We start from the raw sequence: 15563 nt of genomic DNA, 5'->3' as shown, positions 1-15563 counted from the left end.
TATAAATTCACAAATACTCGTTATATAAAACAAGTTAAGACATAATTACAACAAGAATACGACAAATTGCAAAAATTAAATAAATACATACAGTAAGAATAATACAAGTTTTTTTTTTTTTTCATTTAAAAATACAAAAATATGTTTGTGTCTGTTAATTCAAGTAAATACTGTTTAACAATATTTTTAAGACAATTTATTGAAGTTATACTTTTTATATTTTCATTAAGAACTATGTTCCACAGACGAGGCCCTCTATATGAAATTGATTAATCAGATGTTTTAAGAGTTGACTTAGGTAAATTAAAGTTATGGATAGAGCACCTCGTTAAGTGGAAGCATGCCATTTTGATATTTAAACATGAATAACAAGTTTTGGAACACGTTTAACTCATAGACATTAAGAGCTTTTATTTCCCGGAGTAACGGCTTGGAGTGGGCGTGTTTATGCACATTCTACTGGCTTGTTTTTGCCTAATATATATATATATTAATGCTGAACGGCAAGTACTTGCCCAAGTAATTTTACAATAGCTTATGTAGCTATGGATAAAAGAGTTTAATAAATCTATTAAACATTTTTTACTTAGTAGGTGAATTGTTTTATGCATAACTCCTATAGTTTTAGAAAATTTGTTTTCAATTAGCGTAATATGATTTTTCCAATAGAGATGTTCATCAAATATTATTCCTAAAATTTTAAGTGATGAAACTCTGTTTACTATATTGTTATTTATTATTAGCTGAGGAAGTTGCAGAGGCAAGTCATCGGATTTAGATTGATGATGAACTAAAATGTACTTAGTTTTACTGATATTCAAAGAGAGTTTGTTTGATTTAAACCAGTCATTTAGGTTTTCCAGCTCACGATTTATTGTAAAAAAAATTGTTTTTATATTGGAATGGGTATAAAAAAGATTAGTGTCATCAGCAAAAAGAACAAAATTAAGCATGTTTGAAGATAGGTAAATATCATTTACGTAAACCAGTATCGCTTCGATACCAAACGATATTGATAATAAAAAGAATCGTATAGTATCGCATGGTCTCGAATCAAGACTCTCAATAAGACGAAAAAAAGTTAAAGTCTGACTTATTGATTTTTTTATTAACAAAATACAAGTGGAATTGCTTTTTAGAGATTTGGTTATTGTGTTTTTAATAATCTACAATACTTTGGCTATCGTCCATTCGTTGTTTTTTCTTTTGCTGTACTTTCGTTGGTATTTTAGGATTTTTTTCTATTAATATTGGCAAAGATAAGTCTGATTCATGTCCTATATCACTTTCATTTTCTTGTTCAATGGGCCATTTTTTGATGTAATTTTCAAGAGCGGAATAGTTCTGCATTATAAGTACAAGCTTGTCTGCCTTGTCACTAAATGACAAGGCCAGAAGCAGAAAATGCTCTTTCAGATGATGCAGAGGTTGGAGGAATTGTCAACCAGAATCTTGCAACACCTGAAAGGATAGGAAGTTCAGCTGCATGCTGCTTCCACCATGCTAGGATGTTAGTTTTACCTGCATTTTTGGATCTTATTGTTTTTTGGTATTTTTTCATTTTTAGTTTAATAGGAGGGTTATCGTATATATTATGTGAATTAGTATCTTCCTTAAACTTTGCTAAAATAGTATTATATTCATTTTTCTCCGAATCTTGTGGATTATAAACACCGGAATTGTTACTAGCGTTTTTAATACTGGAGCTTGAGACAAAAAATGAAGAATTCTCAAAGTATTCTTTGGAAGTGGGATGATTTTCAACCAGTTTTTGAATATTTTCATCGTCAAAACCAAGAAGATATTCACGGAAAAATGGATGAAGGTAATATTCTAGTGCAAATGCAGGTAATTTACGGCCTTTGTATGGGAATCTCTTATTTAGTTTTGATAATCCTCCAAGAATTAAAAAAAAAATAAAAAAATCGATAATTCTTTAACAGATTTTAGCACTGGAACAATAGCTTCAAAAAGTAGGAAAAGTTTATCTGTAGATACGGTTTTCTTCCAATCATTACCTTCTGTATCGCGTAAGTTTATGAGTGAAACCTTCAGTGGAAGCACAGCATGCAGCATATCGTAATGACTGTTCCGTCTCGTAGTTACTGTGGAGGGTGTTTTGAGGTAACTCACATCTAACCTGGAATAACCATCTTTTAGCGAAGCACAGAAGGCTGTTGATTTTTGAAGCCTGGTAGTAAGTGAGCTGGCTTTACGAAAAACATCTTTCAGTTTAAAGGTACCCTCAACTGTTCTTTGCAGTGCAGTGTTGAGTTTGGGATCACTGCATGTAACAGAGCCTTCTTCTTTAGTTATTAAAGACATTTTGTTGTCAATTGGCACACTTCTAATGTAAATTTGTTTAGGGCAAAGTCTGGCGAGATATAATGTAATGGACATGTATGAATCATTTGCCCTTGGTTGGTGGTTATGGCAACCTGTTTAAGATCTATGAGCTCTTTTTCCATAACTTCATGAATTACACCCTTTAGCGTAGGGTAAAGCTAAGGAAGTTTATTTTTTGAGAAAGTCGTTGAATGTTTTATCGTGGCATTTGGTAATATTTTGTTCATAAACCTCTTAAATTTTCAGAATCAGCAAAACTGAACTGCAAGCACTCAGTAGCAATCAAAGTAACGATGTCATGATCAACTACTAATTGACGCCGATCTTGAAGTGGCCACTTTTTTGTTACCGCATTCTTCGGGAGAGTTTTGAAGGCTACATCTTTTGCGGATCCAGAAAGACCTGCCTCGATTACGTTTAATTCTTCATCTACTTGTGATCTCCGCTTGTCTTCTTTTTTTTGAACTTCGATGAATAGCTTCCTATGTTGTGTTTGAGTATCTTTTTCGCAAGCCAGTAGTATATGCTTGTATTTTGCAAGCTTATTTTCAATAAAGCAAGTTTTACACAGAGCAAGTTCTCCTGAAGATGTATAATACAGTTTCATAACAAATACAGTTTCATAACAATACAGTTTCATAACAGTTTTCATAATACAGTTTCATAACAAATAACGTTTTATTCTTTTATTACAATTTTTATTAAATTTTTATTAAAAGCAAGAAAGAGCCAGGACGCTTCAAACTCACTTGGGGCCTGGGGCAAAATTAAATTTTGGGGAATTTACCGTAAATTTTACATCTAAAAAATGTCAAAGGAGTTAAATAATTTCAGAAATATTATTACCAAAAAAAGACCCTTTGATAGGTGTGAATTTAAGGTATCAATATATGAAACAAAAAAATTCAGAGTGGGCAGACATACAAACTGACGGTCAATTTAGCACACTGTGCTTTGCGCGTTCTGCCTAAAAATCAGTCGATTTATGAATTATTGCTCCACCATTAAGTCAAATTTTTTTAAATCTTAATAGTTAATAAACAATAATAGTTATAACGTAAAAACGTAAAAAAAAAACAGTTTTTTTTTTAATTATAAATTTGTAATTACATTTTTAATCATACATTTTTAATTAAAAAAAAAATGAAAAAGTTAAATCCTTCAGAGAAACTTGAACCTAGGGGTCCTGGCGCAATGGCCATAACTTTATCCGCTTGGCCACGCAAACTTCTGCATTAGAGAGTTAAGTTATTATATATAAAAACAATACTGCCGGTAATTAATCTCAGAATTATATCCCGGCATTGCGGGCAGTTACCTTTTGAGATAAAGTATAAACAATACTTAGTAAGTAATGCTTAACTCTTATTTTTCTTGAAATAATCACAGATTAAAGATGTTGTAAAAGGCATAATGAGTGAAAATTAGGTTTCTTTAATAACTAAAGTAAACAGTTTTATTGCTAATGTTGCTATTTTTATATACTCTAACCACTGTGCGGCCGTGGCGCAGTGGTTAGAGCGCTTGATTTATAAGCAGGAGATCCAGGTTCGAAACGAGCTCTGGACAAATTTTCGCGTCACGGTAAAGAAGGAGGCGTGAACTTCCTGGTTAAATGCAATTCCGAGGTGCTCTGTGACAAGACCGTAAGGACTTCTTGGGGCACCTAAAATAAAAAAATAAAAATATATATATATAAATGCATATTATTTTTAAGAATAACAACTTAAAAAAAAAAGTGAAAGTTTTGGCTTGGCCCCCTAATAACTCTAAGCCCTCCCGCGACTGCGGGCTATACGGGCCCTTTGCTTTAAATTAAAACAAAGATACCAGATGAGAAATTAATAAACATGATGTCATACAACCATCTTTGAATTTTTTTTATAATAAATGAGTCAGTTATATACATTTTATTTATTATACGAATTTACTATTTCAAATTACTAATCGTTTATAAAAATAAAATGCAAGCTGTCATGACGACCCGAGTTACAATACCAAATGATACTATCGGTACCAAACAATACCAACATAACCAATAGCTTTTGATACAAGTATCGCGTGATCTCGATATCGATACTGTAAGGTATTGCACCGAGACCAAACGGTACCAGATAATAATCAAGACTCGAGACCAATTATCTTGTGTCTACCATCTATGCTTTGAGTCAAGTTCTTTAACAAATTTTAAAATGTTTAAAGTACCAAAAACTATAACACAAAAAACCATAGTCATCACCATGTTATCTAAGCCTATCATTCACTAATATTCGTGGTCTTTAAAGTAACTTTTCTTTTATTGAGTCTTATCTCTTGAAAGTTCTTTAGACCTACTTGCTCTTTGTGAGACTAATTTGGGTTCTGCTGTCTCATCTTGTGATCATAGTGTTGATGGTTGTTTTCCTTTAATTCGTAAAGACTCCAATAGTCACATGCTTGGCCTGAGCATTTACATTCGTAATTAATCCATTTGTCGGGAAACTAGGTTTGAATCCACAGACTATTCTTTTATGTGCTTTCGTTTAGCACCACTTCACTCTATTGTCTTTCTCTTTATTTTATATTGCTTTCCTTCATCTCAAAGCTGCACTCTTTTTGATGTTATCTCTTATCAAATTGACTTAGCCTTCTCTCTTTATCCACCAGCCAAAAACGTTGTTTTTGGTGACTTTAATGCTTATTACACTGATAGCTTATCACTAGTGTCAGTGACTCTGCAGGTGTTAAGTCTCACAACTTTTGCCTTTCTCAATCTCTAACTCAAATAATCAACTTTCCGAATCGTTTTTCAGAAAACCCGAATACTGAATGTTCCCCCTCTCTTGTACGGTTCAGATTTTGTCACCTCACCTAAAGTCAAAGTTGAATTGTTTGGTTTTCATCAATATCATTTCTTGATTCCACTAGTTGCGTTCTACCTGATATTGCCGACAAATAGGTTGATCCATTGCTTGACATTCGTATTACTCCAGAGTCTGTATCTAAAGTAATTTCTTGCTTAGACTCTTCTTCAGCTTGTGGTCCGGACAACATAGCTGTAATAGTAATGCAGAAATGTTCTCCGGAGCTATCGCCTATACTCTCAAAACTATTTAACAAGTGCTTATTGGAGTCTTGTTTTCCGGCATGCTGAAAAGCGGCATCTGTTATCCCTATTTTCAAAAACTCTGGATAGTGATCTGACTCGTCTAGTTACCGTCCCATTAGTCCTCTTCCTATTATAAGCAAGGTTTTTGAATCTTTAATTAACAAACACTTAATCTCTCATCTAAAATATAATAACATACTTACTCATCATCAATATAGATTTCAATCTTCTTGTTCAACAGCCGATTTGCTAACAGTAATAACCAATAGGTTTTATCGTACATTAGATAGGGGTGAAGAGTTTAAGGCTATTGCTCTTGAGATTTCTAAAGCTTTTTATAAAGTTTAAAATGCTGGTTCTTCTCCCTAAGCTTTCTTCTGACAGTGTATCAGGTAACATCTTTAAGATTATTGAATCCTTACTTTCTAATCGTAGTATAAAAGTTGTCCTCGATGGACAGCACTCTTCTTTCATATCCTGTAACTTTTTTGTTTGTTTTTGTTTTGTTAATTCACCTCCTTAAGCCGAGAAGGCCACTGCAGATGAAGAGGCTACTTATTTGTAGTTACAACCCTTTCTCAACTCTATAACTTCAAAACACGAACCTGGACGAACAAGGCCGCTTCGCGGAGAAAAGAGTTGAGTGCGGTACTACCAAGGACGTGGTGGGGATTGAACTCGGAACCTCTTGCTTATGAAGCGAACGTTTTACCACTACACCACTACCGCATTAACTTCACGGGTTCTACAAGGTTCTATCCTTGACCCTATACTTTTTTAAATTAAATTAATGATCTTCCAAATATTTTCACATCTAAGGTGGCATTGTTTGCTGACGATGCTCCCATTTATTCTTGTCATCATAAGAAGCCAACACTCTCTAATTGCTTCGAGGGGGCATTTGAGCTTAAAAATCTTACTTCTGCTACAACATGGGCTCACAGTGACTAGTGAACTTTAATTCAGATAAAACTCATTCATTTTCAGCCAATCATTATCGTAATAATCTTCCTTCCTATATTTATGAACGGTAATGTACTCGATAAGTCATCTTTCCTTTATCTTCTAGAATTAACTCTTATTTCCAATTTTTCTTGGAAACCATATATCAAATCAATTGCAAAATTAGCATCTGCTAAGGTTGCATCTCTTTATCGTGCTCAACAATTTCTTACGCTAGTTTCTATTCTTTATCTCTATAAATCTCAAATCCACCCTTGTATGAAATACTGTTGCCATATCTGGGGCGGATCTTCCAATGATGTCCTTTCTATTTTAGACAAGGTGCAAAAATGCATTGTAAACATTGTTGGACCTGCTCTTGCAGCCAACCTCCAATCATTACCACATTGTCGTAATGTTGCTTCTCTTTCGCTTCCCTACAAATAATATAATGGACACTGCTCTAAAGAGCTAGCGTCTCTTGTGCCATCTACTTAAATTTATTCTCATGTTACTAGTCATTCAATTAAGTCTCATCCTTTTCTATGACTATTTCTAAGTGCTCCAAAAACTCTTATTAGCTTTGTTTTTTTCCTCAAACATCAGTTTTCTGGAATTTGCTTCCTTCATCTTGCTTTCCTTACTGATATAAATTGCAATCTTTTAAGTTGCCTGCCAATCGTTATCTTGCTCTATAAACTTCATCGTTTCTCTTCCAGTAACTTCCAACTCTAATAGTAGTTGTTTACAACCTTGTTGAAAGCGAAGATGTTTAAAAAAAAAAAAAAAAATTCCGTATGAAGATAATCAAACGTTTGAAAAATCAATGAATATGCCAATAGGCTTATTCATTGATTTGTCAAATGTTTTTAATACTATTATTCACCATATTTTATTGAAAAAATTGGAAAGCTATGGTATGAGAGAATTGATTCAAAAGCTTATCAACCATAAAAAATTTGCTTATAACTACGTTGTAATTGTTAACAAATTTAACACGTGGTTTTCAATATACATATTTTCAATATACATATTTTTAATACCCATAGTTATTGGCTGATATTATACAATTTTAAAAAAGATTTGAATGTATTTTTGTTGTTTTGAATTAAAAAGGTTGAAATTGAGAAAAAAGGTAATTTAATTTTTAAAAATTAAAATAGTGATGGATTTGGGTGATAGTATAAAGCAATATTTGGATGCAGAGTTGAATATTTCCAAAATGTTTGTGATATTTCAAATGGACCACCTTGAGGGATAAAGTATAATATAGTTTTAACAGTAGGTATTTTAAGGAAAACTTCAATTTATCATTTGGGCGGCCACAAGTTAATGTTTGCAGCGCGAGTGAGAATTTCAAATAAAAACTAAGAGACCCTTTTCTAGGTGACAATATAAAAACAGCCTAGCTGCTAAACAAATGAAACACAGCCACAAACAAATGAAACAAAGACAGAGAAGTTTTATATGAAATAAAGGGAGATGATGTTGAACGCTGTTAAAAATACAGTTGTGTTTACAGTTTTTGACTACACGCAAGATTAATCACTTCCAAAAATATCTTTACAGAAGGTGTTCTGTATGCACCATGGCTCATTCAGACTAAAATTGCATCAAAATTTTCAATGCTAGTTTCTATTCAACAGCTTTCAAATTCAGAACTGTACCAATCAGATTCTGAAGGTAAAGTTACTGTTCAATTTTGCACTGAAACTTGGCCCAGTGGTTACCCACTCACAATTTCTGGAATTCATATTAATAAAATTAATGTTACTGGTAGCAGTTTTACAAGAAAGATTGACCAATCGTTGCTTTCTTCCGCTCAAATATCAAAACAACAACCGGTCTATCAGCGAGTTAATAATTGATTGTCTAGATCGTATACATAGCTTTACTGTCAATCAATTAACAAAAGAAATGATTTTTTTAAATGTAAACTGTATACAATAACTAACCAGTCTGTAGTGCAAAGTCAGGTTTAAGTTAAGAGTCCTTTTTATATTGTATACTTCACAGATACGATTGTTTAAGTAAAACCTTATGACATAGTAAGCAAACTTGTGTTTCTGAGCAAAGTTAAAAATACGATTAACTATATTGTTGTTACACAGCCAAACACTATAGAATGCGACTAAAGAAATTACTTTTGTACAAAATTAATTGAATATTATATGAATATTTTTATTTTATAAATTATTGTCTAGTTCATTATTTTTTATATAGCATTTTTTAAATAATAACACTTTTTTGAAAAATCATTTGGCTTTAAATTTTTAAAAACTTTTTAAATTTGTTTTAGATTTGCAGCAAGACATTGATATATTGTTTACATAATATAATTGTTTTCGGTTTACAAAAGCTGTTATTTAAAAAATTTATAGTGCGAATGATATCTATGGGCTTACTTTCTTAATAAATATAAACTTTATTTATGCTGACATTTATAGTATTTTAAAAGAGATTTTTTATGTAAATATTTAATATCGTGGTAATATGTATTGATTGGAACCCCAATATTTCTCATGTAATCCGATAAAATGTATATGAACCCAACATGATACTGTTAAAAACTCTCCTGCAGGACTTCATAGGGTTCCATATAATTTTGACATATAGAATATGCAATAGGAAGGTATGTTTTACCTCATTCCCATTAGAATCTTATAAATCTACACTAAAAAAAAAAAAAAAATGTAAAAAAATGACCTATAAACCTTAGAGTCCACCTAATATATAATAAGTGGACTATAGGGTTTGCAGTATATGTTGCAATATGTTTTGCAGTGTTTTAGTTCTGTGGGATATTGTAATCTTATTTCAATTTTTTTAAATTCATATAGATCCAATTAACTAGAAAATATGAGCAATGCTCATATTATCGGTACGTTTTTACTACATGCTCATAAAGCATGTAGTAAAAACCTACCGATATAGTTTCTATAGAACTCATATCCAGTATAGATATTACAGCAGTATCCTATGGCTTTAAAGAAAATTGTATTTTACTTTAAAAAGCCTATAGAATCTAATAGAACTTATTATAGGCAATTACTTTCTTTAGAAAGTTGGTTTATTCCTCTGGGAGTTTACGAATTTTTTTGGAATTACATGATTTATTTAGAATTATACTATTAACACTAACAGTTTTTATTCTTTCTATTTGAATCTTATAGAATTGCAACTGCATTCCTATAGGTATTGTATTGATCTTATAATAATTCTATAAAAGATACATATATGATACATATATGAATCTAGTAGGACTTATAGGATTTTGCAATAGAAATTATAGGTATACCGCAATAGAAATATAGGTATACCGCAGGTCCTTTGATTTATAAGATTGTAATAGGACTTATAGGATTGTAATAGAGGACTTATAGGATTGTAATAGAGGACTTATAGGATTGTAATAGGAATTCTATAGGTCCTACAGGATTCCTATAAAACTTATAGGATACCTATAGGAATCCTAGTAGTTCTATAGCAATTCTATATGACCCAGAAGATTGGAATAGGATTTCCATTGTAATCTCGTGGTTCCTATAGGTTTCCTATATAACCTATAGGATCCTATAAGACTTTTTGACTAGAGCAGCTGTGGTAAATATACTTTGTGTACGGTTAAGTGTATTAGGTGAGGCAAATGAATCCCTAGAGGAGATTTGCTCCATTATTAATACGACATTATTTAAAAAACTGAAGTTCTTAGTGGAAACAAGTTAACTGTTTTTAGTGATTACCTTTCAGAGCAATAAAATAAACTTTGTATGGTGAGATTCTTGATGAATCTTTGTAGATTATTAAAAACTATTTGTCTCTACTTCCCAGTTCCTCATTCATACCCGTAATTGAGGTTGCATAAAACTTGTTGTTTGAAAAGTTGACGAGTTAGCAGAGCAAATCAGAATGTTAAGATAATTTTTAAATCAGGTAAATAGGAGCGCTTTACTGTTCACCAAGGAACAAACAACATGGTAAACTTCTGGGAGAGGAATTTAAAAGAAAAGCAGGATTTCTTCTAAAGTACCTACTTACAAAGACCCTTATCATAACAAAACTGACCAACTTTGTTAACTTGTTTTACCTTTTCAACGTTCACACTCAAAAAATATTTTGCAGTTTTGCAACTCCCAACAAAGATTGCGTGTCCATCTAGAAAGATGGAGATCAACGTAAAGAAAATCAATGACTTGAAGAAGTTGGTCAAATATACTAAAAGGCTATTAATATTTTTTATTTTATAAATATTTATTGTATTAGGCAGTGGTTAGAGTTCTAGCTCAAAACCCAGAGGTCCCTGGTTTAACGCCGGCTCTATTCCAAAAAACGGCATCGCTAATAAAGGGGGCGTGAACTTCCTAGTTAAATGCATTTTCCACGGTGCTTGGTGATAAGACCGAAAGGATTTCTCTGAGTACTTTAATACCAACAATATATATATATATATATATATATATATATATATATATATATATATATATATATATATATATATATATATATATATATATATGTATGTGTGTGTGTGTATATATTAATTTTTGTTATTTTATTCAGGTGCCCCTAAGAGGTCCTTAAGGTCACAGAGCACCGTGGATGAGGATTTAATTGGAAGTTAACGCCTACTTCCAAACCTATGTCACAATGCTTGCCCAGAGGTGAGTTTTAAACTACGGATCCTTTGTTTCTGAGGCAAGTGCACTACCACTGTGCCACGGCTGCTTATATATATATATATATATATATATATATATATATATATATATATATATATATATATATATATATATATATATATATATATAAAAGATAAAATCCTCTAGTGGCCTAGTACTCCAGCCGCCTGCAACATTGATGCACAATAGACTTAGTCAATATGCATAGACAATATGTTTTATGTTATAATATGTTTATTAACTATGTTTACACGTATAATTGCTTTTCAAAATCAATATTGAAGTCAAATCTTTTTTTAAGTAAAAAGTTTTATTTTATTACAGAAACCCGTTAAGTACAAGTTTGTACATCACGGGTTTCTGCAATAAAAACATTTTACTTAAAGAAAATTTTTTTAATTATGCAATACTATAAGAAACAATTTAATTTTTTTTCTAGCCGAAACCCTAACTAATTTCAATTTTGGAATTTCTTTTTAGTCTTTCGAAAATTTAAAGTAGCTCTGACGGGTTTTTCAAACAAACGATTTGATTGCGTCTTAAGTAGAACATCCAAAAAATCGCACAACTTTCTCCAGGCATTATCAATCGCAACAAAATTACACTTAAAAACCAGGATTACGATAAAAAAGCGACATGTCCAGGACGAGGGACACGGGACCAATACCACTTTAAGAAAGAGTTAAAACCGTGATCCGTGAGTTTTTCTACGAACTATTTTTGATTTAACTATGACTTTAGTAATAATAAATTTTTCTGTGAACCCAGACTGCTGTATTTATTGAACTTTACAGCAAGACAAAAACAATATCAGTAGCAAAAAAAAAATAATAATAACAAAAATAATATGTTACCACGATTGGGAAACTTTAAATGTGTAATTTAACATTATACAAAATGTTTTCTTAATTTTTTAATATTAATATTAATTTGAATACTATAAAAGTTGACCGTAGACCTTATTTTAAAACCTGATGACCGTAGACTGCTGGCCCTATAACCTTATTTTAGGTTAAGAAGGACTAGTAACGTTGTAGACAATAAAAAAAACGGACACGCCTTCATTAAAAGATTCAAGAAAACTTAAGTCTGCAGAATTAATCAATTATTTTAAGTAATCTATTATATGGGAATATAAAAATAAACTGTCTAAAAACTCGAAATTAATGTGAAAAACTAAATATAAATACCACTATCTGAAATTTGTTGAAAGTTTTACTGTGATTGCTTATTTATTATATATGCAAATATATATATTTTTTTTTGTTTTGCTTTTACATATGCTATTTTATTTAGTGATTTTTAATGTATAGCAGACTTAATGTAAATCTAAATGGTCTTCAGCGAGCGACAGCATTTTCGGTCACTATTCAAAGTCAGTCACTTTTAAATTTTATTTAGACAAAAAATCAGGAAATTTTATGTCATTACGAAATTTCCTTGAATTCGGTCAGGGTAACAACATTAGTTTTTGCTATATTTAATAACATCTGTCCAAAAACATCTGTAAATATAATAAGGTGCATCGTCTGTCCAACAACATATGCAAATACACTGAGGTGTAATAACATCTGTCCAACAACATCTGAAATTTCATTGATGCCTAATAATATCTTTATAAAAGTTTATGAATATTATAGGTGAAGTTGCATCTTTTAAATTATCTAAGTATAACAACATCTGTAAAACCACATCTGGAGATTTTACAGATGTTACATCTTTTCAATTATGTTAAGAATAACTGCAGGATTTTTATTTTAGATGTAATTATATCAGGAGCAAATTATTAAATAATAATGCATTATTTAAACAGATGTAGTAAACATAGAAGGTTTATCAGATTTAATTACATCTGGAGGAAATTCTTCCAGATGTTGTTGGACTTGGAGAAAAATTCTCAGATATAGTTACATCTTCCTAAAGATGTTGCAATATATAGAGTGAAGTCCACAAAGTGATACATACATGTAAACACTTTAATGATTTATAGAGTATTAAATGTAACAAATATATATTATATAATACACACAATATAATGTGCAAGACATAATATAATATAACTAGAATAAGTTAAAATATAAAAATTTATATAAACTTATATATATTAAGCCCTCACAAATTTTGAGATTTTCTAACTGATGTCATCTAAACTCTATTGCTTGATTATTCTGATACTGCTCTTCTAAGAAGTTCTCAAAGATTTAGATTCAGAAGTTGAGAATCTACTTTATTCTAAATGTGTACATCACAACATGTGAAAAACATGTTGTGATGCACAGATTTAGAATACTATTCAGCATACACTCCTAATGGCATTTTAATTTTGTTTAAGAAATCAACAAGGTGGGGTTCAATGATGTGACCTTTCCACCATATTGAAAGGTTTTGATTGAAGTTAAAATTTACATAAATCTCAGTTTCCTAAACCATATTAAACACTAAATCAGTAGTTGGTTTATTACATAAAATGTTTATAAATAAGAATTAATTTCAAGTTTAATTCAATTTTATATTTAATAATTCTTTTCCTGAAATTTCTTAATTTCAAATTTACCTTTAACTTCTTAACATACTTTGAAATGGCATCTTTATAACCTTTATTCAGTTTCATCCCAAACCACATATCAATTACTAAAGGTTAATGTTAAAGTTTACATTATACAATAATTTCATAATAGAAAAATTAATACATGACACAAAGGAAAATGGTCAAAAATATGTTCTTCTAAATCAGAGAGAAGCTTCTGAATTTTATTAGCTTTTATTTCTACCACCCAACCCACATCAATTATATCCATGCCCAATTATCTCACAATTACTTAGCCAGACAGAAATATCAGGCTCTTGACATAACACATTCAAGATCACTGTCACAATCTTCATTATCAAATAAAGTTCTCGTGGAGGAATTACATCAAGTACAAGTTTATCTCCAACTACATCAGGTAAACGTGGATGTGTAAGATTTTTTTAGACCTGCATAAAACATTTCTTAGACACATTTTCAGCAAAGCTTCCATACAGTAACTTTAACTTATTGTACTAGTTCTCAGTTCTCCCTGATTTGACTTTTCACCATCACATTATAAACAAGAGTACTTTCATTCATGTCCTGACAAGCCTGTAATTATGTTTAGCAGTTTAGGATTTGCTACTAGGTAGAACTTTAAATTTTTGAGCATTATTTTCTCAATAAGAATTTGAAGGTTTGCATGATTTTCAGTAAGATTTCTGACAAAAGCCAATACCAGGACTTTATTAACACTCAGTATTCTTGGATTTTTAATAGTTATTATCTGTTTCCATATTGAAAAAATTCATTATAAATTTCAAGAATCCTTGACCACCATCTCCGCACAAATAATATTTTTATCCACATCTAATCCTCTAACAGTGCAAATATGATTAACAAGTGATTTTAGATCTTTCACATACGCTAGATCTTTAATAATAGTATGCAGAGTTTTATTATTTCCAACTTTTTTCTTTGACCTTAACTATGTTTTCTTTGAAGTAGTAGCTTCCACTCCTAATCTACCCAAATCTTTTAAGAAATTCAATTGCTAATGAGTTTATTGTATAATTTGACAGATCATGCTTTTTTTTTATATTATAGAAAGTTTAGCTTGAAATTTTATTCATGATGTGCTGTTTTTCAATCTGCAGACTCAATGGATTCCCACCTGTTGACAATTTCATAGTTTCGTCCGAATGAATATTTTTAACTTACTGAATTTCTTTCAGAGATTTAGAGAGAACTTGTTCAACTGTTTTTAAACTTAAAATTTAAGGTTTATTTGATTCATTTAAACTCATATAAAATAAAGTTTAAAATTTTATTTATTAAGAAAGTTAACTTTTATACAAAAATCATTTATTTATTACCTTTTGAGATTAACAGGATTCTTAAGTTTTCCACGGTATCTTTCTTACTACAGGAATGTCGAATGGCAACTCCAACTCTTAGATAATAATTGAAACATATTTTTTTAATAACCTCAATCGCTACTTCAGGTTCATTTGTGTACTTATGTATGTAGACACACATTGCCTTTACACGCACACACACATACACATTATAATTAACATATGCCTATATACAACTAAATTTTTCTATTGGAGAAAGGTAAAATAGATAAAGAGATGACAAAAGATGACTTATTTACCTTTAAATTTTGGAAGTAATTTAATTCTCTCAAATGTGAGTAACCAATTATCTAAAGTCACAAGAGATAAAGATTTTACTTTTTTGGCAGAGTATAGACAAACCTTACAGCTTGAACATAAACTTGTTGGGCTAGAAAAAAGATCTAGATTATAGTTGCTGTTGGTATAAACATTTGAACCAGATTTAGTAAGGGAGTTCCAGGTTCCAGCACAGAACATTTTTATTCCCACAACAAACAAAAATAAGCTGACAAGAGAATAAATGATCTCTATTTTTATAAGGCACGCTATGTTAGTGAATATACTCGTACAAAATAAATTTTGACAACTATTTATATTTT

The sequence above is a fragment of the Hydra vulgaris genome, chromosome 15, assembly GCF_038396675.1.
Source record: "Hydra vulgaris chromosome 15, alternate assembly HydraT2T_AEP".
Taxonomy (NCBI): domain Eukaryota; kingdom Metazoa; phylum Cnidaria; class Hydrozoa; order Anthoathecata; family Hydridae; genus Hydra; species Hydra vulgaris.
The sequence above is the reverse complement of the archived record's forward strand: the minus strand, read 5'-3'. Positions refer to the sequence as shown.